The 27610-nt window shown below is 37.7% G+C and overlaps 1 pseudogene; it reads right to left on the reverse strand.

The window, feature by feature from the left end:
• Positions 1-14583: 14583 nt before the first annotated feature.
• Positions 14584-14665, reverse strand: LOC116071516 (annotated as a pseudogene).
• Positions 14666-27610: the final 12945 nt, after the last annotated feature.

Below are 27610 nucleotides of genomic sequence, written 5' to 3' on the forward strand. Positions count from 1 at the left end.
GTCTCTTCCATGGATGAAGTCCTTAATTTGTTATTCAGGAACAAGAGGTCATCCCTGAAATAATTGTGTGTGTGTGTGTGTGTGTGTGTGTGTGTGTGTGTGTGTGTGTTTACAAAGTGAAAAGGGTCATGAATTTAAGAATGAGAACCATGGGAGGAATAGAAGGTAGAAAGGTAAGGAGAGACATGATATCATGATATAATTATATTTTAGTTAAAATTTTAAAAATAAAGCTCTAAAATATTAAAGTCAAATTTTTCAATGAATCTATTGAAGTGAATTTAATGAAATGAATCTCAGTAAATTCTTATTTTTATTTTACTTTGGGTCATTTCAATGTGGAATTATATATTTTAGATAAATGAGACAAAAAAGGAGGAAATGAACAAAAAGTCAATTATTCCTTATCATCATGAAAAAATAAAATAGTTTGGACAAACACAATTGCAGAATAAAAAGTAGAATCAGTTTCAAATATGTCAATAACTATCATAAACTCACAAAGACAACATTTTTCAGATAAATTATAGACTTCCAATCATGTTATTTCTAATAAATTCACATAAAAATAACAGTAGAAAAAGAATGAAGGAAAACTGAAAATAAAGATCTTTATTTTAAAACACACATGTCAAATAATTAAGACAAAATAACTAAGGTTTATCTACTTAGTTGAGAGAAAAGTAAAACATAAGCTAAAATGATTTGATTGTGTTTATCAAATAATAAGAGAAATGCAGGGAAAGACAGTTGTAAACATCATCTCAATACAGTAGATGTCAAAGTTTAGTAGAACTACAGAAACTATCGAGCAGCACAGTGCAAAATTCTTTTGGTTATGGGTGAGTTAAACAGACAAAGCAGCAAAGGCAGGGAGGATTTATGTAGCACAAATACAATATTTTATCTGAGAGGTATATTTAAATTCCTGCTTTCTGACATTAGACCAACACAGACATTTAAAGCACTTATAAAAATTATTCAAATGAATCATGCTGGAGAACATGTAAATATAACATCGACAAATATCAGGAAAATGTATTTTAAATGATATTTTATGAATTATAGAAATAAGTGATACTTTTGTTTCCCGGTTGTTTGAATATTACAGAATATGCTTCTAGTAATAAATGTTTTAAAGTAATTTAGATTGTAGATATTATACTTTAAATAACAAAATATATGTTATAACTCAAAAATGCAATGAAAGTTCTTATTCAAATGAAAATTGTAACACTGATTACTTATGCTAACAACAACAACAAAAAGAGAGAATACTATTCATTTCTCTAATTTAATAAATTAGAGGAAAATAGATAAATTTAAAAGGGAAATATATGATCAGAAGTGAATTAAACAGAAAATAAGAATTTATTTTAAAAGATCAACAAGAAAATGTATTTATTTTAAAATAAGCCTTTGTAAGACTGATCATGGTAAGAAAGTATACACAAGCAACATTCTAATTGATAGAAAAGTATGTTGATGCAAAAAGCAACTTTATTTCCTCCAAATAAAGACAAAGAGAGGAAATGGAGAAAGGGATTTAATTAGGGAGAGGGAAAGGAGAAAAATACAAAAAGAGAGAAAGGAAAGAGGGATAAATAACACTAAAGATGCTTGAAAAAGACACTGGGAATTGTTTTTTTTTTTTTTGTATGTACCTAAAACTATATAATACATATAAGTATATATATATGTATACATATACAGATATATAATGTATATACATACATGTGTATATGTACACATATTTTCAGTAAAGTAACACCACTTAGAATACTACTACTCCACCTAAGAACCATAGAGTATCTAACAAACACCACTTAGAATACTACTACTCCACCTAAGAACCATAGAGTATCTAACAAAGACTTCATTGCCAAGCATAAGAAACCTCCTTCTGAACTGTTGATCTAGAGAGTCCAAGAACCTCCTGAAGCAATACAGGCTGTTGCTGTTGCCCTTGGTTATTTCCCAGATGTTGAAGGTAAGTCCTTACTGATGGAGATAATGTATGTTGGACATGACTTGTTCTGGGACTGACCTTAAAGCCTCATCGCTGAGAATTACCTTTCATAGTAACAAAAGGGAAGAAAGCAGGCATAGTCGACTCAGCTGTGGTGCCTGTGAATCACAGTAATGAACATCATGGCAAGATAGACTGAAAGTAATGGCACTTAGGTCTTAGAGACAGTAAACCATTGACTAATTGGACTTAAGGCTCACCTATGAGGAGGAAAATCACTCTTGACATGGTGTCAACCTAGCCATTTACAAATGGCTAGTGATGTAATAAATCTTAAAGAAGAGCCCGCTATCACAACACTCCTAAACAAGTATAAATTCTAACTGGAATAGTTATCCTTATAGTCACAGGTAAGTGTAGATCTCACTGAATCTTGAATAAGTTTCTTTTTGCAGTATAAGCACACAATTACAGAAGCTCACAACTAGTTAAACACAGAGAATGACTGTGAGATGTCCAGCAAATGGTAAATGTACATAATTCCTGCACCTGAGGCTCAGGGAACTTCATAAAAGATGGGCAAAAAAGTTCTAAGATCCAGAGGACCGGGAAGGCTACCATGAAGTTGTATCTTCTAGATTTGATAGATAAGCTGCATTCATGAAATCTCAACAACTTATCACCTAAAGGAAATCTGAATGCCAGTTGCCATCCCAATGTGGATAATAGAAATAGCACAGAATCCACAAATGTATTTGCATATTTATTTCTCTATATGTCTATGTAACAATAATAGTTAAAGTATTGGAGGCTATGTACTTGGGAGGGAGGAGAACTGGGAAAACAGAAGAGATGTGAGGGAGAAAGGGGGATGAAAACTTGTAACTATATTTTAACTAAAAATTGAAACAAAAGAATACTAAAGTTTGCAGTGAAAATTAGAATCTGGAGGAAGCAAAGGAAAAAATTTCTACTTGGTGTTTCAAATAAAATATAGTTTTATAGACAGCATTTCAGGTTTATAATCTATAGTACTATGAAATAATAAACAAAATGTATTCTTTTATTTATTTGTTTGTTTTTAGAAACAGGTTTTCTCTGTGTAGCTCTGGCTGACCTGGAACTTACTCTATAGATCAAGCTGCCCTCAAACTCGGATCTACCTGCCTTTGCCAAACAAGTGCTGAGATTAAAGGTGTGTACCACCACTGCCTGGCTAATTTATTCTTTTTTAAAAAAGAAAAAGAAACAATATAACACACCAAACAGTCAACTTAAGGACTATAGAGATGGTTCGGAGGACCCAGGATCAATTCCCAGCATGTTGTGTTGGTTCACAAACATTTGGAACTCCAGTGTCGGATCCCAGACCTCCTTGACATTAAGAAGGTAAGTAGTGTATCTATATGCATTTATGCAAGACACTCATATGCACAACTAAGCCTTTAAAAATTAAATTGACAAAAAAAAAAATTAAATTGACTAAAGAAAAAGTAAATAACTTGAATTGTACCATAGTAACCAGAGGAAGCAATCAAACTCTTTCCATAGAGAAACCACCAAGAACAGATGATTCAGGCTGTATCACTAATTTTTCAATTAATATAATCCATTCTTGTACAAGCTCCTATAAAACAAACTAGAGATGATTCCAATAAATCATCTCTAAGAAGGACAAAAAATGAAATATATAAGTTTTATTTTCCTTGTTAGCCAGGCAGTGGTGGCATGCCACCCAGCACTTGGGAGGCAGAGGCAGGCGGATTTCTGAGTTCGAGGCCAGCCTGGTCTACAGAGTGAGTTCCAGGACAGCCAGGGCTACACAGAGAAACCCTGTCTCAAAAAATAAAAAAATAAAAAAAAAATTGTTGAAAAAGATCCGAACAAAATAAAAGCAATCTGAAACCAGCAGTGTACAGAGGAGGGGCATGTTATGCCAAGGTTAGTGCGCACCCATAATTCAATGGTAGGTTATTATCAGAAAATATATTTCATCAAGTTAATAGGTGAAAAACATAAGTTCCTTGATCTTATGAGAATTGTTTAAGACTACCATGCATTGTTTTGCCAGCTATACACTGAAAATTTAGGGGGAGGGGATGGGTACATAGAAACCTAATAGCAAAATTATGTTTATTAAATAATCATGCCACAGATAATAAATATTATATAATAGATAATCCAACAGGTTGCATAACACCAAACAAATGTATACAATTAATACAAAAAATAGAAACTTTTCTTTCTTTTATTTTTTTTTACACTCCAGATTTTATTCCCCTCCCCGTCCACCCTCTGATTGTTCCACATGCCATACCTCCTCCCCATGCCCTGTCTCCACGAAGATGTCCCAACCCCCCCCCCAATCCCACCTGACCTCTAAAATCTCTGGAGCCTCCAATCTTTTAAGGGTTAGATCATCATCATCTCTGACTGAACACAGACCTGGCAGTCCTCTGCTGTATATGTGTTGGGGGTCTCATATCAGCTGGTGTATGCTGCCTGTTTGGTGATCCAGTGTTTGATAGATCTCGGGGGTCCAGATTAATTGAGACCTCAGGTCCTCCTACAGGATTACCCTTCTTCTCAGTTTCTTCTAGCTTTCTCCTAATTCAACCTTAGGGGTCAGCTGCTTCTTTCCATTGGTTGGGTTCTAATATCTGTATCTGACTCTTTCTACTGTTTGTTAGGTCTTCCAGAGCACAGTCACGGTAGGTCCCTTTTTGTGAGCACTCTATATCCTCAGTAACAATTGTCAGGCCTTGGAACTTCCCCTTGAGCTGATCCCACTTTGGGACTGTCGCTGGACCTTCTTTTCTTCAGGCTCCTCTCCATTTCCATCTCTGTAGTTCTTTCAGACAGGAACAATTATGGGTCAGAATTTTGACTGTGGGATGGCAACCCCATCCCTCATTTAATGCCTTGTCTTCCTGTTGGATGTGGGCTCTATAAATTCCCTCTCCCTAGTGTCTAGCATTTCATCTAAGGTCCTTCCCTTTGAGTCCTGAGAGTCTCTCACCTCCCAGGTCTCTGTTGCATTCTGAAGGGGCCCCCAACTTCCTACCTCCAGAGGTTACCTGTTTACATTCTTTCTGCTGGCTCTCAGGGATTCAGTCCTTTTCACTTGCCCAATACCAGATTAGATTCCCTTTTCCTCCTACATCCCCCCTTCAACTTTCCCTCCCAGGTCCCTTCCTTCCCACTTACTATTGCTTTCTTCTCCCTCCCAAGTGGGACTGAGGAGTCCTCACTTAGGCCGTTCAGCTTGTTGACCTTTTATAGTTCTGTGGACTGTATCTTAGGTATTCTGTACTTTTTGGGGGTGGTAATATCCACTATGTAGACAAACTCAAAGAAAAAAATATGATCACCTCCTTAGATACAGAAAAAAGCATTTGACAAAATATAACACTCCTTCATGTTAAAAGTATTGGAGAGATCAGGAACTCAAGGCCCTTACCTAAATATAATAAAAGCAATTTACTACAAACCAACAGCCAATAGCAAATTAAATGGAGACATACTTGAAGCGATCCCACTAAAATCAGGGACAAGGATGCTCCCCATATCTATTCAATATAGTACTGGAAATGCTACCTAGAACAATAAGACAACAAAAATAGATCAAGGGGATACAAATTGGCAAAGAAGAAATAAAGGTATCACTATTTGTAGATGATAGGATAGGAAACATAAGTGACCCCCAAAATTCGACCAAAGAACTTCTCCAGCAGATAAACAAAGTGGCCGGATATAAAATTAATTCAAATAAACCAGCAGCCTTCTTTTATACAAATAATAAACAGGCTGAGAAAGAATTAGGGAAACAACTCCCTTCACAATAGCCATAAATAATATAAAATATCTTGGGGTAACTCGAACCAAACAAGTGAAAGACCTATATGACCATAACTTCAAGTCTCTCAAGAAAGAAATCAAAGATCTCAGAAAATGGAGAGATCACCCATGCTCATGAATTAGCTGAATTAATATAATAAGATAAATAAAAAATAAACAGAAATAAAAATGGCCATCCAAAGGCAATGTATAGATTCAATGCAATCCCCCATCAAAACCCCACACAATTCTTCAAAGACATGGAAAGAGCAATTCTCAAATTCATCTGGAAAGGCAAAAAAACCCCACAAGAGTGAAAACAATTCTTAACAATAAAAGAACAGCTGGGAGAATCACCATCCGTGACCTCAAGCTTTACTACAGAGCAATAATGATAAAAACTGCATGGTATTGGTACAGAGACAGACACATTGGTTAATGAAATACAATTGAAGACCCAGAAATAAAAATACATACTTACACACACTTGGTCTTTGACAAAGATGCCAAAAATATACAGTGGAAAAAAAGAAAGCATCTTCAATAAATGGTGCTGGTCTAACTGGCTGTCTGTAGGTAGAAAAATGAAAATAAACCCATATTTGTCACCTTGCACAAAGCTCAAGTCCAAGTGGATCAAGGACCTCAATATAAAACCAGATACACTAAATCTAATAGAAGAGAAAGTGGGAAAGAGCCTTGAATTCATTGGTGCAGTGGAAAATTTCCTAAACAGAACTCCAATGGCTCATGCTCTAGGATCAAGAATTGATAAATGGGACCTCATCAAACTGCAAAGCTTCTCTAAAGCAAAGAACACAGTAAGACAAATCTGCAACCTACAGATTGGGAAAAAGTCTTTACTAACTTCCTATCTAAAAGACTAATATCCAAAATATATAAAGAACTCAAGAATCTAACCACCAAAAAAACAAACAAACAAAAAAACAATTCAAAAATTGGTTATTAAAACTAAACTGAGAATTCGCAACAGAGGAGTCTTGAAAGGAAGAGAAGCACCTAAAGAAATGGTCAAAGTCCTTAGTAATCAGAGACATGCAAATCAAAACGACACTGAGATTCCACTTTATACCAATCAGAATAGCTAAGATCAAAAACTCAGGTGACAACACATGTTGGAGAGGATGTAGAAAAAGAGGAATACTACTCCATTGCTAGTGGGATTGCAATCTGGTCCAACCACTCTGGAAATCAATCTGGAGGTTCCTCAGAATATTGGAAATAGATCTACCTGTAGACCTAGCAATACCACTCTTGGGAATATACCCAAAAGATACCCCACCATGCCACAGGAGCATGTACTCCACTAGGTTTATAGTGGCCTTATTTGTGACAGTCAGAAGCTGGAAACAATCCAGATGTTCCATAACAGAAGAGTGGATACAGAAAATGTGGTTCATTTACACAATAGAATATTACTCACCTATTAAGAACGAGAACATCTTGAGTTTCGCAGGTAAATGGATGGAACTAGAAAATATCATCCTGAGTGAGATAACTCAGACAAAATAACATGCATGCTATGTACTCACTAATAAGTGGATATTAGCCAAAAAATAGAAACTTTTCAATAATCAAGCAGCAAAAAATAATTAGTAGTGAAGAGATAAATGAAGGGCTATACTTTCTGAATAGCTTAAATAAATTTTACTGTAAACATCAAATATTTTAATGCCAAAATTATATTTTAATAAAAATTAGTAATACATAAACAATCTTAAATAAGCAAATTCCTGATCCTTCTGTCTCCAAGTCCAGCATGTTAGGATGATAGTTTGGTCCACCAAGCCTATATTTTTCTTAGGATTGAAGCCAGGGTTTCATGTATACTATGCAAACAGTTTGCCAAATAAAGTATACCTCTGTTGATTTTTCTGTTTTTATGACTGGGTTCCTCTATAAAACCTAGGTTGGGCCTGAAGCTTTGATAATTCTTGTGCTTCAGCCCCACCAAAGTTCTGTGATTACAGATGTGCACCACCATGTCTGGCTCTTTTATTATCATTATTTTGTGAGGTGGGATCTCATTGGGTAGTCTTAGATGGCCTGAAGCTCCCTATGCAGTCCTAGGTGGCTTCAAACTCATAGATATCTGCCTTCCTAAGTGCTGCTATTAAAGTCTCATTTCTTTATAGCTAGACCTGGACAGTCAATGAACACTTCCTAATGCATTGCCCGATGATGCATCCCACAAGCAAAGCCATCCATCTCAAATGCACTTGGTAGAGGATGTTTAATAAGAGCTAACCCTCCCCACAAATGTTTATTGAGCAACATTAATGGTTCCCTGATGGACTGTGACATGGTCAGGACAGTGTTTTAACCCACAGGCTTCTGTCTGTACATGTCACTGACCTGTCCGTCATGCCTGCATCCTGATGTACTATTTCCAGGCTTCTGCTTTGAAAACAGCTTAAGTCTCTGAAGAAGAGGCCTGCCCCACAATGTTCCTTCTTCCCAGGTCCTTTCTTAATGCCCTGTTATTTCTAGGGACATATTTGAAATTGAATTGTCAAGATTATAGCCCAGAGTTTCAGCTAGTGTTACACTGAACTTGGAGACTGGTTTGTAAGTAGCTGTTCTTCTTGGGTTTGAGGTTTATTCCTGTATGTTAGCTCTTTTGTTCTTTCCTTTAATAATTCTTGTTCTTCAAAAAAAGTTTATAGACATAGAAGTAGTGATAGACAAATTAAACTACAGGAAGAAACAAAACCATCTGCTCATTAAAAAAAAATGGTTTGGAAAGACCAAGAAATGATATCTTACTGAAATTTGCAATACAAATAAAGAATATTGGGTAGCTATTACAGATTGCTCGCTGAATTCCAATAAATAAGTAGAACCAGAAGAAACACAACATATAAGACTAGGAACATTGGTTCTAAAAGTAACCTTATAGTGCCAATAAAAATATGAAGTTTTCATTTTCTTAGTAGCTAGAGAAGTTCATATCAAATGAGCTATACTTAATTTTGAAAACTTAAGTTTGACAATAAAAAATACTGGGAAAAATAAATCAATGCCATTATTTATCTACCATTATTATGCTACTTATAACTATTGCTACAAATTAATACCATTACCTTAAAAATTATTTGACATTATCTGATAAGTTTTATTATATCCTTATTATTTTATATTTTATTATATTCATTATATCCTTAACTCTAGCTTAAATTTTTACCAATGGGTCATGTAAGAATATGTCCACAAGGCCTGCCTGCAAGACAAGTACAGGTAGAAGACAACCAGAGGCCTGCCAGCTATGTGAACTTCTACTATATGCGAGCATGAGGTAGAGAGATTGGAGAAAAAAACAAGCAGAACAGGTTTAGCTTATGAAGTATAGGGGGAGGCCTTGGGGTGGGGGGAAGTGATAATAGGATCTGGTTCCCTAATTGGTTCTTGATTTGGTCAATAAAGGAGGCCAGAAGCCAATTGCTGGCGGAAGGGACAGGTGGGACTTCTGGGACCCTGGAGGAAGTGGAGATACAGGGAAAGAGAAGGGGCTTTTTAAGCCAGGCTTTGGAATGAGAATGACACAGAAATCATGTAAGATCTTGGGAAAGCTACTACTGGTGGACTCTGCCTCCTTGGATGGCCAAGGAGGTTGGTAAGGGCTAGCTAATGTGAGCCATTTGGCTTAGGGTGGAAGAAGAGATGGAGATAATAAATTAATAAGGGCACACATTTCTAGGTGGGAGGTATTTGAGCCCAGCGATTGTGCTAGCAGGCAAATTATAAAGTAATAAAACAGAGTGTGTGTATTTATCTGTAAATTCAAGGGTCTCATGGAGCTGGTAGCATGATCCCTCCTGGGGATCATGGGAGTGAGCCGGTGGAGCCGCAATAGCTTGATTTTTTTTGTTTTTAATTACAAGCTACAATGGAGAGTCAGAACTGGAGATGTGAGGGTGGAGAGGAATAGCATAATGTAGATAGCCTTCTCTACCACCTGAGGAACTGAAGTCCTACCTGTGCTCTTGCTGAGGTATCTGAGTTTGTGGCCATGTAGCAGCAGAAGGTCTGTGTAGATGCCCATGGCTCATATCACCACTAATGACCATGTGAACACCCCTGGTCTGGGCTGCCTCCGAGGATGATGTTAATGTCAAATGGCTACGCAAAGCTGGCCCAGCCCCTCACTAGCTGCTGTACTTGGGAGAGTGGGCCATGTGACTTGCCTGGGCAGCACAGTAGAGCTGGTCCAGGCCCTTGCTGGCTGGAGCATTGGGTGAACTAGCCAGGGCAGTGCTGGAGAGCTTCCTCTGGGGTTTTGGCCTTAGGAGATCTGTCAGGTTAACAACTCAGCTACCACCGAGGCCCAGATCCCAGAGCTTTGAGTTGGCCCACCACGATGTCTACCTCATTTATGAACTACTGGAGTATATGAAAGCACAGATCCTACTGGTTCAAAGCTTCAGGATTTCCATGACACCAAGGCAAAACAAGACATCTGAGAGAAGTCCCAGTGAGGATCCAGGATTGATAGATTATCAGAAGCCAGAGGCCTCAAACTAGACCAATGATTCATTGTGATGAACATTTTCAAGTAAAAATGTGTAGACAAAGAATATACTGTGGAACACACTGTGACACACTACCACTTCCTCAATGGGATTTTGTTGTTGTTGTTTTAATATTTTCTTTTGCAGGTAGGTTGCTAAGGTGGAGGGGTGGGTACAAAGGGATGGGGAGATAAGTGGGATTGAGTACATGGTGTGACACAACAAATTAACAAAACATTTTTAAAAACCATGTATTCTAATGTGCACATCTTTTCACTAAAACAGTAAGAGCTAGAAACAATTCAACTATCCATCAAAAAAGGTAGGATAGATAGATTTTAATCAGTTAGCTAGTTAATACTTTTGTGAGTCAGGGTCTCATATATCACAGACTGTTTTCAGCATTCCTATATAGCAACAGATGGCCTTGAGCTCTGGCCATGCTGGCACACCCCATCCCAACCCCTCAGAGCTGAGACTGCTACTCCCTATTTAGAAAATTCTGAAATCCACCTAGCATTTTGTGTATGTTGTGCAAGCACTCAGCTCAATGAGCTATATCTCCAGTCTCAATTTTAATTCATTTAGAATTAAGTAGTATAGGTATAAACTTTTTGCAACCAACTTTTAATAAAGGTTAAAACTCTCCTCTAGACCACCACCCAGCAGAGGTAGTAGAAAAGAAAAGTTGCTAAGATATGGGGGAAGTGGGCCTGTTCAGTAATAGCTCTTTGGGGGTGAGCTTGGTCTTCTTTGGCAGCAATTCAGCCCCATAGCAATACAATTCACGATCTGCAGGCTAGTCCTCTAGGCAGGCAGACACCAGGCATGCACCATCAGTACAGTCCAGTCCTTTCAGCAAGAAGATACCAGGCAGCTGTTGTTCAATCCTGAAGAAATCACCAGGCTCACCAAATGGCCTGAGGCAAGGCCACAGAAGTGGCAAGCTGACGCAGGAACCTCAGTTCTTGGGTAAGATTCTCTCAATAGCAGTGTTATCCCAAACTGAGCTCAATATCTCTTTGTAAGGCAAACCAATACACGCATGCCATTGGAGCAAACCAAACCAATGCTCAATGCTCCTCTTCCACTGTCTGTGAGGTCATTTTTATACTCCTTCAACAAGTGTCCTTTCATGTGTTTGCTATATACAAACACCCTTTCACCTGTGTCTGCTTCAGGAAAACATTCTTCCATGTCATTTCTTTATCAAGACATTCTTTCATCTGTGTGCCCCAGCAAAACATCATTGACATAACTAATTTTCCAAAGAACCAGAAGTTCCACTTCAAAGTAGGCTTCAGATGTGACAACTAATGAGCTATCTGTACACACAAACACAATGCTAGAAGACCATATATGGTTTTGTATTAATTATGCTTTAAAAACAAAGATTAAAGCATATTAGTATATATCTCACAGAATTCTTTTTATAAAGCAAGAGGCATAATATTTCATGATTGAGATTATACCTAGAGAGCTTCATAGGAAATGCTAATGAATAATAGAATATACAGGAAGTTTACTGGCAACTGATTGTTCAGATGATAGGTCCCTAGTTAATCATCACATAATTTTAAATTAATTAAGTTTAAAATGGATTCAAATATAGATCAATGTAGAATAAACAGAACATTAAGTTTTGCCTATATTCTATAGAAGTATAAAATATGATCATAATTACATGATCATATTATTAGTTAAAATCTGTCACAATTATTAAATAGACATACACAAAGCATCTTGTCCCATTCTGAGATATGCTAAAACATAAAACATATCAACCAAAGTCTGTTAGAATTCAACCTACTTCTAGAGAGGGTGTAAGGACTTCAGAGAAGAGCTTGGACTTAGAACTTGGACTTCTTGTGTTTTGATTTCTGAGGCCTGTAACTCCTTCATAACTATGTGCAAGTAATTCAGTTTCTCTATTTCACAGAGCTGTTGTAAGCCTCAACATGTTATAATGGATGCAGTTAATGTCAATTGCCAGTGTTAGTTAAAAGTCACTTGAGGGTACTGGTTGCCTTCCTCAAAGTTAACCACTCTCATGCTCCTTGCTATGTTCCACTTGGCAGCCAGAACCCAGATTCTGTTTCCAAAGTGAGCATGTCAGGGTTTCCCAGCTGAGTATATTTGGAGTTTCTTTAATTCTGTGTCTGGGGTTTCACTTAAAGAAATCTGAATAGTCAAGAGAATAAATGGCTTTTCCTAAAAAGCAACCCTTTCTGAACAATGAAGTCTACAAGTGTGAGAAGCAACTGGTCTACCTCTCTTCTCCTTTCAGTTATCCACATCCAAACATGAGTCTAATTTTAATCAAATACAGATCATCATTGGTCTTAGTCAACACAACAATAAAAATGATGTGTGGGAAAAGAGTTATAGTTTTCAAAAGACACAGGTGCCAAGATCTGACTTAACCTGTCCAAGACTCTGTCCTTTCTGCAACAACTTTCCAAGAAATCCTAACTCTTGTGCTCAGCAAATACTGAGTTTCAATTTTTTGAGTCTATACATAAATGAGTTGTCTTTAGTGGATGTAATTTCATGGTGAACATAAATATATGTCAATTATACTTACAATTGGCTATTATTTTCATTAAAGCTTCTGGAAAGGTCATGGCAGGTAAAAAGAGAAGGTGAGTTCTCAGACAGACAACAGGAAAATGTACTTCAGTGAGACTAACCAACAAGATTAGCTGTCCAACTGTCTACATCAAACAATGTACTTTTTTCTTCTTTTTCTAAGAAGACCCCACTCTTCTTGGGGTGAATAAAATCTCACATTGTTAGCCAAGATATGACTTTTCAAATAAGCTTAGGCATTCCAGTAATAAGCACCATAAAGATAAACACGAAAGAGTGAAGGAAGCCACCCAAAGACATTTTTAAATGTGGGATTTCTTATTGTGAGGGTGATGAAAAAATTCTGTATCTACTTTGCACACATCAACATGTGCTATGAAATATTATTGAGGTACTTGACAAAGTTCCAAGTATAGCACCAGCCGTGCTAAAATACCCACTGGCACAACATTGTACTTACAAATTTAGTGGGACAGCTGACACCATTTTTTCTTCTTGGTCTCTCAAAAAAAAAATGACCAGCAAAAATTTCACTGTATATATTTCCAAAGGTTCTGATGCTCATTTTTCTCTTTTTAGAAAGTAATTTCCCTGAGTGTGAAACTAAAAAATTCAGAAGCAACCTATTCAGATGCAACCTTTAACCTTTAGCAGAAGGGAAAAGTAGATGTTTGAGTAACATTCTACTACACATTAAAATAACAGTGCCATTTGCAAAGGCTATTGTAAAATGAATTTTATCTTGAAAAAGTCAAATACTGCTATTTGTAATAATAACTCAGAAATGAAAATATTTCTATTAGTCTTTTACAATGAAACCACTATCCCTTACCTAAGACAAGGTTTTTGTCTTCTCTCAAAGGTTTGTTTTGTTTTGTTTTGTTTCGTTTTTGTTTTTTAGCTAGACCACAAGAGAGTCTTTCAGCTTGAATCTTCCAACTGTGCTATGTCCTAACTATGTCTTCAGCAAGAGGAAGTTAACTTCAAGTACCTTAAATTTGAATTTTAATGATTCCTCAGAGTTATTATTTACTTTATATGTATAAGTGTTTCTCCCACATGTGTCTGTGTACCACATGTGTGGCTAGTATTCATCAATGATAAAGGAGGGTGACAGATCCCCTCAAACTGGAATAGCAAATAGCTATGAGAAGGATGATTAGTGTCATGTATTTGAGTAACTTAATTTTCAAAGATAATAAATTTTCTAGAATACGGTCATCAGGAGGCAACAAAACTTAAAACTAAAGCACTTTCAAACATGTGTTAAATAGTATGATGGAAATTAAATTGATATTGTTCAACATTATAGCAACCTGAAGTTGTAAAGTAAATCTCACAATGTAAAAAAATGAATAAGGGAATTCATTGACATTTTAATGTCAGCCTCCTGGTTCTTCTAACTGAATCATGTTTCCATTTCAGAATCTACACTGTCATGCTCATTTTTTTAAATATAGTAACATAATTTTGTGCCAAGAAGCAAGGGCATTGCCAAACCTGGAACAATCCAAAAAATCAAGTTTAGGGAAGAATTGAATTGCTTATAAATATCAAAAGTTGTGGGGAGAGTAGTAATTAGAATATAATCACAAGGAAATCTGCTGCTTTCCTCACAAAGTCCAAACTGTACCCTGAAGCTAATGTGGTCAGAACAGTGAAGGTTTATATAGGTGAAAATGGAGCCCCTTTTTATGAACAAGTTCTACACTTGATCTTAGCCAAAAGGCCAAGAAGTGATATGAACAAGTTCTACTGCATGCTCTGCAGTTCTGTTTTTGATCGAAGTGTTGTCCACATGCTTCTAGAATATAACAACATGGTTTTGATACCACAACCAAAACCAGGTCATACCATTAGGTTCCTGTGGGTTGACTGGCCCTCTTCCCTCATAGTATAATCTAAGGGGCTACCTGGCAATCAACATCATATGAGCATTGCCCATCTCTGAGTCTACAGTTTCATTCTTTAAGGGTTTCAGTTATCACCTTATAGAAAATGCCCTGAATTTCTCCGTGTTTGTGGGATTCAAAACACATAACACAGAATTGTGAACTTTCAAGTTCCTTGTACAGTTTTATTTCAATATTTATTTAGTTAAATGTTTATTTTAGCATCATAGTCATCATAATGAATAATATTAGCTTCCTTTATTATGTCTTATGTGCCAGACATTTATAACCAGAAGTTTCTAGTCTATAATTACCACTTGTTCTGCATAGAATTTATCCCTCCCCTCATTCCTTATTTTAAAGCTCCAAACAATGCCTCTTTCTAAGGCCTTTAAGGAAGATGATTTAAATCTGTCAAATGTTGTGAGACATTCAGTTTTCATGCAGTTAACACAACTCAATTCCTTAATCTAATCTTTCTCTTTATATGATGATTATCTCCATACTCCCATACCTGTTCCTGCTAAGCCTTTCAACCTTCAGTATTCCACTTCACTATTCTCATTTTACCCATAATTTACTATCACCACTCCTCCCTTAATGTGCCATGAAGTCCATTCCTAGATTCCATTTGTGTTCCAGTTACACAAATAAAGAAATTTGAAGCTGGGATCCAGATAGGAGAAAGAACATACAATTTTAACCTACCTGAACCTGAGCTACTGCACTATAATTTTTTCAGCTCTATCCATTTACCTGTCAGTTTCATGAATTAATCTTTCTCTAGATCTGAGGAATAGTCCATTATAGATGTGCTATGTTTTCTTTAATCATTCAAATATTGATATACATCTAGGTTAAGTCCATTTCCTACCTTTTGTCAATGAATATGGATGTGTAAGCAGGTGTATGCTCAAGAGTGATGGAGCTGCCTTATGTAGCAGTTCTATTTATAGGGTTTATTTCTATTCACGTTGGTTTCCAAAACGGGTTACAATACTTAACATGATGACTAGTAGTGTGTACAAGTTCACTTTTAATCACACCCACTTCAGTTAAATGTTTTCATTAAGAAGAGTTGCCTTGGTCATGGGTATTTTCACAGTAATAAATTACTAAGACAGAAGTTGGTACCAGGGACTAGGGTATTGTTGTGACAAGCCTTACCATGCTTTTGGTTGGAGAAATTTAGAAGACTTTGGGTTTGAGGACTAGAAACAAAAGGGTTGAATGCTTTAAACAGGACTTAATAAGCTATCCTAGTAGGAACATGGAAAATAGTAACATTAAAAGTGATTTGGATAGTGGAGGCTCATATCAAGAAGTTTTAGAGGGAAATAATATTATTGGCTGATTTAGAGGTCATTTTTATGTTATTTTAGCAAAGAATATGGCTGCTTTTTACTCTTGTCCTAGCTAAATTGAAGAGGTTTGTGTTAATGGTGTTGACAGAGGAAACTTCAAGACAACCTAGCAGATTTACAATAAAAAGGAACAAATCAGGCAAAAAGAAATAAATACAAAGGTACCATTTGAGATGCAAAAGAGCACCAAGAAATTAAGTGTTGGAGATAAGTTCTATGCTCAAAGAGATAAAAAAGTTTAAATAAGAGCCTAATTAAGAGTGGAATAAAATAAGTAGTACCCTCACAGCAAGACACACCCAGGCAAAACAACCAATTGTGAAGAGGAATTAAAGAAAAGATTAAGCAGCAAAGAAATCCATCTTCACCTGGGATCCTATACAAATGCAATTCAAAGAGGGGTCAGGTTCCAGCCCCAGCAAGCAAAAGAACTCTGCAGCTTTGTAATACTGGATACAAATTTAGACTCAAGTGGGATATAGGGGAAGGGCTAAGGAATCTTTCTCCATAGTTAAGGAGAGATACCGAGGCTAGGCATGTAGCAGGGGAGTCCCTGCATGGAGGAACAGAGAGGCCATTGTGTGATGCTGTAAAACTGAAGGTTAGATTATAATGGATACTGGAGGATGTTGATAATGCCAGAGCCATGGGATATCTGCCAAGGAGAGTAGCTAATAGGGTATGGAACCAACCCAAAGAAGAGGAGTGTGTTACTGTCAGCAAAGCTGGAAGGAAAGTGCATTCTAAACATTTGGACATCAAACACAGTTCTGCAGAATTTGGAATTTTACCTTCTGGGTTTTGATCTTGCTTTTGTCCACTATTTCTTCACTATGCTCCCCTCTTCTGTCTTTTGTAATAGTAGTATATATTTTGTGCCATTGTATGCTGAAAGCCTGTGGTCTGTACTTTTAATTTTTGCTTATAGTGAATTATAGTTAAGAGACTGTCTTGAGTCTCAGAAAAGTCTTTGAACTTTTGAACTAGATTAAATATATTTTGCACTATAATATGGCTACAGGCCAGTGAGTACCAAGAACAGGCATGTCCCCATGGGTCCTTATATTTTAATTACTTAGTTGCTAGTTAATGAAAGTACTTGGGAAGAATTAGAAGATGTGGCCTTTTTGGAGGAAGTGTGGGCTTATTGAAAAAGGTCTGTCACTGACAGTGGACTTTGAGGTTTCAAAACCCCACTCCAAGTAGAGTCTCTCTCTCTCTCTCTCTCTCTCTCTCTCTCTCTCTCTCTCTCTCTCTCTCTCTCTCTCTCTCTCTCTTCCTCTCTCTCTCTCTCTCTATCTCTCTCTCTCTCTCTCTCTCTCTCGTTCTCTCTCTACCTGCTGCCTATGGATTAGGATGTAAAGCTTTCATCTATGCTCTCCTGCACCAGTGCCATGCCTGTTTACTTCCTGCCATGATGGTCATGGCCTCAAAAAGTGTAGGTAAGCCTGCAATTATGTGTTTTCTTATACAAGTTACATTGGTCATGATTTTTCTTCACAGTAATAGAATAGTAACTGAGCTAGTAGGCTAACCAAAACTAACCCTTATGGAAACCCACTACTTAGTAAACGAATTTCTAAAAACAGCTTTTATGTAGGCTGGAATGGAATTGTTCTGCATGTGTGGACCTTGTAATTCCCAGAGACATTGGTTATTAATAAAAATCTTAATGCAAGTCATAGGATACTTCTGTATGAGTTAGTCAGGGAGGGAAGGAAGATGAAGCTGTGAAGAAGGCATGTTCTAAAACAACACAATATTGTGATTTCCACCATTGGCTTTACTCCATGACTACACGGTAAGAACTTAAATTACTGAAGACTCAACAGTCAGATAAATCAGGTTTACTGCCAGATGGTGGTGGTGCATGCCTTTAATCCCAGCACTTGGGAGGCAGAGGCAGGCAGATTTCTGAGTTCAAGGCCAGCCTGGGCTACAGAGTGAGTTCCAGGACAACCAGGGCAATCCAGAAAAATCCTGTTTCAAAAATCAACAAACAAAAAAACAGGTTTACTAATAGCATGACTGCTGTGGATAACTGTTTTCTGAATGATTTAAGGACTGGTCTACAGCATGGACTTACATCCCTGATCCTATAATCTTGCTCAAAAGTCTTTGGAGGGGAGTGTCATAGGATCTACTACAGAACCTAATAGTTACTTTGCTAAATGATAATACTGTTACCTTCTGTGGTGGTTTGAATGTATTTAGCTTCCATAGATTCATGGTTTTGAATGCTTGGTCCACAGGGAATGACATTATTAGGAGGTATGGCCTTGTTGGAATAGATGTTGTCTTGTTATAAGACATGTGTCACTGTGAGGGTGGGCTTTGAGAACTCCTCAGTGGCCATACTCAGGAAGGGGAGTCATTTTAATTGAGAGTGTGACCACCAATAGGTTTCACATGCTCAAATGTACCCGTGTACCAAAAGGCAATGCTAAATTGAATTAGTGGGTGAAAAGAAGAAAGAAAGAAAAAAAGAAAGAAAGAAAGAAAGAAAGAAAGAAAGAAAGAAAGAAAGGAAGGAAGAAAGAAGAAAAAAGAAAGAGAGATAAAGAGGGAGGTAGGGAGGAAAGAAGAAGGGAGGGAAGGGGGAAGGAAAAGAGGGAAGACAGAGAAACAGAAGCAGGGGGAGGGGTGTAGGATAGGGAGTTTGCAGAGGGGAAACTGGGAAAGTGGATAACATTTGAAATGTAAATAAATAAAATATCCAAATAAAGAGAGAGAGGGAAGGAAGATGAAGCTGTGAAGAAGGCATATTTGAGAAAGGCACAGGAGGAGTTGACAAGGACAAATAATATTATATTGTATATATGTACAAAATTCTCAAAAATAATGAAAAGATTTTTTTAAATGTCATAGGATCGGATTTTAATCCAATACAATTATTGGCATTGGTATCTTTCCAAGAAGATTAAGGGGTATCAGATATCTACCTATCAACTTCTAGCACACACACAAAGAAAAAATTATGTACAAACACTGGGAGACAATGTCTGTGTATAATCCAAGAAAAATAATCTGTCAAACATGCTAGCACAGTGCTCTTGGACTGACATAATGAATTTGAGAAAATAAAACATCTCCATGAAAGCCACCATTATGTGCTATTTCATTCCATTAGAAGGAACCAATACATCTCCAGCCATCCAAATGGTATTTGAAAATATCTGATGACAGTACAGTGATGAGCAAACTTGAGGAAAGAAAGCCTTGTTTGCAGTTGGCAGAGCTAAGAGCCTTCTCAGTTGACTTACATAGGCATCCCTGAGATAGTACTGGGAAAGCCTAGCTTCCCTTCCAGGTCTACTCATAGCCTATGCCTAGGTTGTACTGAGTGAGATTGTCCTTTTAAATATAATTGTGTTAAATACTTCAGGTAAACTAGCCAGTGATAGAATGGAGAGCTGAGTTAATGAAAATTCAGACTCTACACAGAAAATATTCCAAGTGTATTCTCTTCTATTTGGGTTTTCTACATATTATGTTCTCTTCCCTCTTTGATGCTAGCTAATGACTCCAGTGAGAATTTGAAAATCTACCCACAACAGCAAGGGGAATGTGTGACTGTCCAGAGCTCTCCAGTAGGATCTGAGAACAGTTTCAACTGAGCTTTTTATGCTCACAATATTTAAAAGTAGAGCTTAGTTGAGAGTATAAATCTGTTTTTTTCTGTGGCTGCTTCTGCCTTTGTAGTAACACTATGCTGGGTAGTATGAGTTTTAAGATGCCAAGAGGTTTGCTTATTTGCTCTTGTGACATTAGAGATGTCAGTGACCAAGTAATTGTTTCTAATGCTTTGTAAAGCTCAAGAAACATTTCATTTGTTTCTCATCTCCCATTTCTGAATATTCATCCTTGTGACATCTTTAATTTCTGGAACATTTTTTTTCTTTCTGCAAACCTTAGAAGTCAGAGATAGTACTAAATATTCAAGCTGGGCATCTGCCAGCAGATTCTTCTGGCAGGGATGTTTGCCTCCTGTGCTGTTTATGAAGTGTCATCATGCCTAGGAGATATCACCCACTATAGAGGGCACAGAGACTATATTGTCATTATACTATTCCGTATTCTAATTGTACAAATAACAAGAAAGAATTTATTTGGTATATTGGCATTGTTTAGGGGAAAAGCATGTTCCCTCTTCTGACAATGTACAGCTTTAAAATTAACATTGTATACATAGAAAATACAGAGTAATCAACATCTCCAGGGTTAATTCTACTCAGAGATCCTTATAGATGGTACATGAAATTCACATAAATTATTTTTCTTAAAAATCGCTTCTGTTTTAAATTCAGGCACAATGTGTGCCTTTCACTCATTTGTTGCTTGTTAATGGAAAAATGCCCAATAAATATTTGTTAATGACAAGAATGGTTTTTAGCGTGTTCTGTGCCAAAGAAGTCCCAAAGAAGAGTGGCTATCTCCCAAGGCCTTGTATATCTGGACTTCAGTTTTAAATAAGCAGTGGGTAGCTTTATTGAGGGGACTAGACAGAGGTCACTGGAGGAGTCAGCCAGAATTTGGAAGTGGAATACTGCTGGCTCCGAGCCCTGTTTCTAGTAACTACCCCACCCTATTTTTCCCAGGAGAACAAATGTACACTTGAGAGCTGAGCAGGTGGCACTGGCTGCAGCAATACACAGCTCCTTTCCTACAGGGGAGCAGTGGACCAGCTTTATGGCTCCATGAGCTTTCCTGTGGGGAAGCCATGATGTCCAGTTAAAACTGTAACTGAAAACATCCCTCTGCAGCAGCTTCTTAGTAACCCTACTCCTGTTCAGGCTGGAGTCTCTCAACCCTTAACTCTCATCTTTTCAGCTGTGCTCACACAAAACTCAGGACTCAGGCAGCCTGGGACAGCTAAAACTCACTCAGTGTGTCTGTGTGCCCTGACAAATATCTGTGGCTTTAATCTGCCTACAAATTAATGATGGGAAGAGGAAGCCAGTTGGGGTTCAATGGGAGAATTTCCCTGTTTTTCATGTGTTTACTTCCTTTGCTTTCCCTAACGAACTTAATGGCTCTGGAATTCCAAGCCATTAATTGGAATTAAGACACAGCTCATTATCTGGAGCCAAAAGGTTATAATCAGGGCCCTCGAACAATCAACCAATATCCTTTTGTTTACTGGAAATCCAACAGGAAAACACTACGTTGTACCTAAATGACTTGTAAAGTTATTTTCATAAAATGCTCGGTGAATTTTCCTAATTAATCAGAAGGCTTTGGCACAAAGAGTCAAACATTTGAGGCCTGACACACAGGCTGGCAGCAAGTTTGTCAGCAGAAATTGTCTTTTGTGCAGGCAGTGTGCTACCTGGCACGAAAGGGACCTAGTAAATCTTGATGGCAATTACAACACAATAGTTAATTAGCCTTTTCTTTGTCCTTAAGAACTTCTTTAGAGCCTTTCACATTAACAAATTGAAAAGCTAGTTTCTCCACTTTGGTCTGCACACACACACTCAAAAAAAAAAAAAAAAAAAAAAAAGACAGAGTGAGTTTTTCCTTGTTTTCCAAAGGATATCCCTTATGCTGACAGTATTCCATGGCGTGAGCCCCACAGTACCAAGCCAAAGACCCAAGCTGGCCAAAGAAAATGCTGACCCTACTGGATTTGAGTAGGTCAAGGAGTTTTATGGTGAATGGAGAGGGACCATGAAGACTAAAGTTAATCTCTTATTTATGCCAAACATTGATAATCATGCCTGAGAGTAACAGAAGCCACAAAAACCAGGAAGCTAAAAAGAAAAATAAACAGAAAGAAAAAAGTTAGACCATTTTTGTTTGTTTTGACAGCTATTACTGTAAATTTGATGGAAATCCTGCCTTTTAAAGAAGCATTTTTTCATCACATTAAGTGCATATAGTTTATGATGATCTATATTTAAATGAAAACATTACTGGATATTCTAAAGCACAGCACAGTAAATTAAGAATCCTGAATTTACATCATATTTTTAATTGAAGGTTAAATGGAGTCCTTAACTGGGATGCACTGAGGCTGCCTTAGAAATGGTTTCCAATTTACTTCTCCTAAAGGCACTGAGTTAAAGAAAGTGGCCAGAGTGATTTAAAAATGGCTTTCCAGTGAAAAGAGCCACTTCTTGGGCAATTTCAGTGAGGGCAGAGCTAAAGGAAACATTTAAGCATGTTATGAAATATTCAGGTTAGGTATTCGGGTTAGGTGAGAAATAAATTCCTGGGAGGATTTAGTCATTGGGAAAGTCACCCAAGCTAAGTTTTAAAGTCATTTCTTCTGACAGTGGGAGTGCCTTCAAAAACACAACACATTTTATCTCTGTAAGACAGCACTGTAGGCACGGACAGATAATTGTAAATCATGATTTTTAAGGAGAATGTGAATTTTTCTGAACAGGACTAAGGATTATATTGCTGTAAAGTATGCTTAAAATGGCAAGGGGTGGAATTCTATTCTAATAGAAAAACTCAATCACAAAGCAGAGCTCTACAGTAGCTTTCCTTACTCTGTACTAAATAAACAGCTTGGGGACATGTGTTGTTGCTACAGTCACTATGAAACTGTTAGGTTAGATTTTGGCTCTTATGCTACACTAACATAACAATCCATGAACTCATATTTGGAATCCCAAGCAGTTACATAAGTTAACATCTTGCCAACATTACTAGTATTTCTTATTTTGGAGTGTGTGTGTGTGTGTGTGTGTATGTTTTCACAAAGACTAGTGATCAAATATCATACCAGAAAAGGTCTCAGAAGGTAAGGTTAAATATTGAAATTGTCACAGGACCCTGTTTAGAAAAATTTTATCCATGAGACTAGTTTTCACTAATGGATAAAGACAGGTTTAACTGATGGAGTAAAATGCTACATTGATATAGAAGATGCGATAGTCTTCCGAGGAACTTACGCTCCCAGAGCTATGCCACTGTTTCTATTTGGCTGCTAAAAGCTAGTCACAACGACATTGCTCATTTCTCTACACATCTCTGAGGAAAAAGTTGTGTGGGGCAGAGCAGCTATTGTAGGGAAGATGAGAGCAGAAAGATAAAGACAGAAGCTTGAGGCATTCAGACATGGAAGACAGAATCAGGATTGGCCAGCTAAGTAGACAGAAAGGACTAAGCCCAGAAGGACAGGAAGACAAAGCATCACAATATCGTGAGGACCAATGAGGAAAATCTCCATAGGCACTTGACCTCAGAGACATTGTAGTAAAACAGAAAATGACCAAAGAAGGCCATTTTATTTGTTCATCAAGGTATCAGATACCGTTGATGGGGATAAGGAGAGATGAAGTACAAAGAAGTAATTACAGGAGGAATCTGAGTTTATTAGTCAATGACTTAATATTGGTTTTAGACTGTAAAAACTGCCAGAGACTGACCAATACATATTCAGGTGCTCACAGCCAACCATCAGACTGAGAATGGGGACCTCAATGGAGGAGTTAGGGGAAGGACTGAAGGAGCTGAAGGGATTTGCAACCCCATAGGAAGAACAACAATATCAACCAACCAGACCCCCCGGAGCTCCTAGGGACTAAACCACCAACCAAAGAGTATACATGGAGGGACCCATGGCTCCACATGCATATGTATCTGAAGATGGCCTTGTTGAGCATCAATGAGTGGGGAGCCCCTTGGTCCTGTGGAAGCTTAATGCCCCAGCGTATGGAAATGCTAGGGCGGTGAGGTGGGAGTGGGTGGATAGGTAGGGGAGCACCCTCATAGACCATAGACGCATAGAAGGGGAAGGGCATATGGAGTTTGCAGAGGGAAAACCAAAAAGGGGGTAACAATTGAAGTGTAAATAAATAAAATAACCAATAAAAATATTTTAATTAACAAAAAGTTTTACAAGAAGGAATTAGGAGGCACTAGTATGAAAAAAGAAGAAAACTTGAAACATCACAAATCCCTCCCCCATCTATCTCTTTCCATTCTTTCCTCCCTCTGCAGAGTCTCATGTGGTCCAGACTTGCCCAGAACTCTCTGTAATGGAAGCAGGTGTTAAAGTTCTTATTTTCTACCAGTACTGGGATTACAGGAATGTGTTACTATATCTGGCTAAGTCAACTCTCTTCTACTCCCATTGTGTGTGTGTGTGTGTGTGTGTGTGTGAGAGAGAGAGAGAGAGAGAAAGAGAGAGAGAGAGAGAGAGCATGCATGAAAGAGAGTACACTCAAGTGTTTGTGTATGCATGTATTTAAATGTGAATATGTGTATGCGCATGTGCTTGTATCTATGTGCATGTGAGTGTATGTGCATGTGTGTAGGTGTATTGTAGTTTGAATAGGAATGAGCCTGATAAACTCATGTGTTTGAATGCTAGGTCACCAGGGAGTGGCACCATCAGGAGGTGTGGCCTTCTTGGAAGAGGCGTGGTTTTGTTGGAGGAAGTGTGTCACTGTCACTTCCTACTGCTTGCAGATCCAGTTGTAGAACTCTTAGCTCCTTCTCGAGAACCACATCTGCTTGAATACCACCATGCTTTCAGCCTTCATGATAATGGATTAAACCTCTAAAACTGTAAACCAGCCTAAATGTTTTCCTTTACAATAGTTGCTGTGGTAGTGGTGCCCCTTCACAGCAATAGAAACTCTAAGACAGTATATGTATGTGAGTTTATACATGTGTGTGCATGTAAGTGAGTGTGCAAGTGTGTGCATGCAAATGTAGATGTGCTTTTGAGCCTGTGTGTGTGTTCATGTGAGTGTAAATGTGTATGTGTATGAATGTGTATGACTGTGTTCATGCATTTATGTGTATGAATGTTTGTATATGTGTATGCATGTGTGTCTGTGTGTATATGTACATATACATGTGCGGGCCTAAGTATATTCCAATATTCATTCCAGTTATATATTGGAATATAAATATTCCAATTACAGGACTTGAAACACAAAACTCATGAAATTTTCTCCTAGACCTCTCATGCTGGGCCAAGATCAGGTATTAAACAACTCCAAAATGTCAATAGACTTGTGTTCATAGAACAAATGTGTTCTAATAGCACAGTTTTGTTTCTTGTCTACTTTCACGTGATCTCTATATGAGTTGTTAATTAAAGGATCCCAAATAATGACTGGACCTTTCTGGACATGCTGTACTGAGCATGAGGAGGGAAGCCATGACTGGGTGCAAGAGTTCTGCGGCCTCCACTGAGACATGGCAGGAATCACACCATTCATGTGTGATTGATCGAAGCAAGCCAACCACCTAAGATATAGGCTTCAAGAAGACCAAAATGCATGCAAGCAATACACTCTGCCTTAATATTGAAATTCTAAAGCACATATGCTTCATAGAGAACAAAGTTTAAGTTGTTCATATTTCTAATGGGCTCATTGACAAAATCATAATATCAATTGCCTTTGTGTCTTCATTTTTAATGGATTCTTCATTATACATTTTCTTCTGGTATTTTGTTTTCCTTAAGATATTATATTAATGGCTTTACACTATTTCAAAGTTAAAGGAATGGTTAAATATATCCACATTTATATAATCTACACCTGTATCTAGAGGGTGGGAAAGGGAGAGAGAAAAGGAGGGGGAAGGAAACAGAGAGAAATTCTCTTGACTTATCTAGCTTAACATGCTACCCTTTGGGTGGTAGACCATACATTTCATAAGGCATCTCCTAGTGTATTGTCCAGAACTATTATGAATGATATGCAATACATGCCAGTGCCCCATTAATATGGCTATCTGTTTTTTTAAACTGTGGTTTTCTGTGAACACTTGCTTCTAAAATGAAAGTGCAGATGATTTGGCTTAGTGCTTCAACCCCATGATTTGATTCACTGGACAATAATACTTTGGGTGACCAATTAACCTCCTTTGTTTTCTCAGCTCTAAAATTTCTTCCAAACCATACAACCAGAATTACCCTCTTCAGTCTGCTCATTTCCCAATCTTTATTAAATATATATTTTTTAAAGTATTAATATTAACATTATTTGAGTTCCATGTGAGAATCCAAGAGCCAAGGGAATGAATTTATTGTTTTAGTAATGGACCTGACATCTGCTTGCCTATCCACTTGCAGCTCTTCTGTTTTTCTTTCCTAACAGAACTTTCCCACAGTCATTCACATGCTTCAGTAGACACTAACCCCACCCTCTGCTCCAAGAGCAGGACTGACTGTTCTAATCATGACCTTGCCAAGCACTGATTCAGGACTGAGCAGTCTCTTCCAGTATGCAAATAAGACAAGAAAGATGTCTGGTTTCTAAGAAAGATTCCTACCCATGGGAGGGACCCCATTCTTCTCTTTCCAACAAATATTTCCAAGTCCAGAAGTGATACCTGGTCCAGCTGCAGACAGCTTCCCAGAACTTCAGAGAAAGCTAAAATAGGGACTTTAAAAATAAAGGCTGCGAGGAACTGCATCTTGATGGCCTTGGGTGTCTTAAGTCAATCACTCTGGACCCTTGCCTGATCTCTTGAAGCTCTGTTATATAATAGTGCATTTCCTGATTTTAATCCTAAGAGGGACTGCTAGCTACTACAGGAGACACCATCCTAACTACACAAAAGACAGGGAAGAAAGAGTGTTCTGAAAGCTGTCCAATGATGGCAAGCTCCCCAAATCATCTCCAGATTCCTAAAAACAAGTCCACATGCTCAGTGACAAGTAAAATAGGAGGCAGGCTAACACCAGCATGTAACTTACAGAAGGCAGAAGAACGGGCACTGTGCATATTATATAGTCGTTTCCTCTGGGCTGGAAATGACCTTTATCTTAGACAAGGGTAGCCGTGAGGACTTCAATGAGACACTCAGGAGATGAGGCAAGTCAACATCCCCTCATGGAGGAATCAATGTGATGGGCACTTCAAGGTTCACAGGTGACATGAGCCTTATGAAATCCACTATCTTCATGAGATCCACATGAACATTCTCCCCACACCCAGGTTATATAAAACGTAAACAGCAGAAAGGGGAGTGGATGTTCTTCATAGTGGAGATGCCTAGACACCAACTAGGAGTCTCTTCAGTGCTATGACCTGTCCTAAGTAATCTTACCCATGATGCAGGTAAGAGGTTTCCATAATTTTCCCAGGGGATCAGTCCTTGGTTGTATAACTAACCCCAGTCACCTATGCTCCTGTAAATAACCTCAAAAACTTCTTACGTTTATCAAGTTGGCTGGAATCATTTCTTTTATTTCATTCTGTATCTTTACGAGATACTGCATTGTGTCTCTTCAGGGAAAAATAAAATAAAAACAGTGATTCAGTTGTTTAATTATTAATTCAAAAAATTAGTTCATACCCTTGCATGTTATGTCTCAGATGTGCCTGCAATTTGTGTTTGTCGTAAATTAAAGCTTAGAATGAAGGTGCTAATGATTTTAATTCAATTCTGAGAGGACAAGTTAAGAATTAGTCACAGAACCAATTAAAGTAAAATACAAATTATTCCACT

Source organism: Mastomys coucha, unplaced genomic scaffold, assembly GCF_008632895.1.
Source record: "Mastomys coucha isolate ucsf_1 unplaced genomic scaffold, UCSF_Mcou_1 pScaffold22, whole genome shotgun sequence".
Classification (NCBI taxonomy): domain Eukaryota; kingdom Metazoa; phylum Chordata; class Mammalia; order Rodentia; family Muridae; genus Mastomys; species Mastomys coucha.